The 1,984-nt window shown below is 39.6% G+C and overlaps 1 long non-coding RNA gene across 1 annotated transcript; it reads left to right on the top strand.

Annotated features, from left to right (window-relative positions):
* Positions 1-66: 66 nt before the first annotated feature.
* LOC116662537 lies at positions 67-1,656 on the top strand. Its single transcript, XR_004318499.1, has 2 exons — positions 67-217; positions 1,378-1,656. It is a non-coding gene; the product is annotated as an uncharacterized LOC116662537 (long non-coding RNA).
* The last annotated feature ends 328 nt before the right edge of the window (positions 1,657-1,984 follow it).

The following is a 1,984-nucleotide window of genomic DNA, read 5'->3' as shown; positions in this document are numbered from 1 at the left end:
TTTATTTTATTTTAGTCCTGTGATTATTTTTTCTATTTAAGCAATCCTCAAGTAAGGTCAAGTCTCTAAAAGTATTTATTTAAAGGCCACATTTCATAAGCTAGCTGTCATTCCTATGATAGTGTTTCATATTTAACTTACACATTAAAAATAATATTTGACTTATTTCAGATGCGGAAGTAGTTGGAGAATAATACAGATAAAGAATTAAAAGAAGGTATGTTGCCAACATTTCTGAATTAAATTTAGACATTGATTTCCAAAATGCACTGTAAACAGTAAATGGCATCTCTTTCTATTGTTTGAATAACAGATACTATGTTAAATTTTTTTCTTACACATATCTAATGAAAAATGGAAAGCACAATTTCATTCATAATGATAAGTGTACTTATTCCTCATTTATTCATCATGATCCATAGCTTTAAAAAAAATCTCAGGAAGTCTGTGTTCTCTATTTCTGGCTGTGCCCTTCCTCTTCTGCTGTCCCCGTGGGCCTGTCACCTGCACACGGACCTGTTCTCAGAAAGCATGGAGGTCATCAGCTTCTCGAGTTTGGTAGTGACTGAGGCCAAAAACCCAGACTCAAGCAATCACAGTTCATGTACCTGTCCCCTGGTGGATGACAATTAATTTCCTGTCATTCACTTTGTCAGGGGTTAACATTTTGCCCTCAGGAAAAATTCCAAATTCCTTAGCTTGGAAGAAAAACACCCACATCGATCTGGCTCTTGCCAAAGGCTTCAGCCATATCTCTTTACTCCCCTGCTCTGCCCCTGTGCTCCAGTGGCTGGTCAGACTGCGTCCGGCTCCGCGGGCGCCCCACCTGCCTCTGCTCTGTGTGTTTGCTTCTTGCCTCTCCCTCCCACACTTTCTCCTCCTCCTTCAGGTATCTGCTTACACGTCACGGCCACCAAAGAGGGGACAGTATTGACACAAAGCTGGACGTCCCTTCTGAGTGTTCCAACTGTGCCCTCTTTTATACCTGTCATGGCATTTATGTCTCTGTACCGAAATTGCCGGTTTATCTAGTTTTCCAGTTTACGGTACATGATTTTTCAGGGTGGGCTTTGTCATCTTCATCTTGTGATTCCAGTGCTTGTCACAGTGACTTAGTACATGGTTGCCGAGTAAATGAATGAAGAATGAGAAAACCGGGGGCTCTGATCCTTAGCCACAGGAGCAGTTAATTCAACATGCAGCCCTGGGCAAAGTCTAGAGTAGTAATCTTGTATTTTGTGTTGTAATCGTGTGTAGGTATTTTTCGTTCTTCTTAAAACTTAGAAGAGTCTCAGCTTTTCTTAAAAAATAAACTGACATTTAGTTACCTATGAAGTATTTTAAGTAAAGAATCTAATTCTTTCATTTTCTTTCCAGCTACTACTGAACTTGGATCTAAGTCCTAGAGACTCTCTCACAGCCTTGATGGACGAATCAAGTCTAAGTCCAGATCTGGTTCCGAAAGCACGTGAAGAATATGTGGAGATTTTGAAGAATAATTATATGATGTGCAAGATAAATAGTAAACATTTACCTGCTGGGCTGTTTGCTTAACATTTTATTTACTTTCCATTATGTAAGATACTGACCCTGTTTATTAAGGGAAAATACTCTTGCATTCTATGGGCATGATTAAAATTGATGTAGTATTTTAAATCACGTTTCTCTGCATCTCATTGACTTAAGCAGATTTTGGGAATAAAACCCAGCACTCTGGAGTATTATATACTCAAACTGAGCCCAGATGCAGCAGCTGTTTAAACAGCACCCAGCCACCCACCAAACTTGTCGATATTGAGCCGTGTTGATTGATAGCTTTTTTGAATTTTCCAGCGTTAATCACTGTCTATAGACCTAAAGATTTAGACGGACAGGGCTTGGATCTGCTGTGGCTGTTGCAGTGTTCTGATGGATCACAACAATCGTTACAGTGCCATCAAGCTTTCTATATGTACCTTAAACACTGATTCACAGATGTTTCCTC

This window comes from Camelus ferus, unplaced genomic scaffold, assembly GCF_009834535.1.
Source record: "Camelus ferus isolate YT-003-E unplaced genomic scaffold, BCGSAC_Cfer_1.0 contig3060, whole genome shotgun sequence".
Taxonomy (NCBI): Eukaryota; Metazoa; Chordata; class Mammalia; order Artiodactyla; family Camelidae; genus Camelus; species Camelus ferus.
The sequence above is the reverse complement of the archived record's forward strand: the minus strand, read 5'-3'. Positions and strand labels throughout refer to the sequence as shown.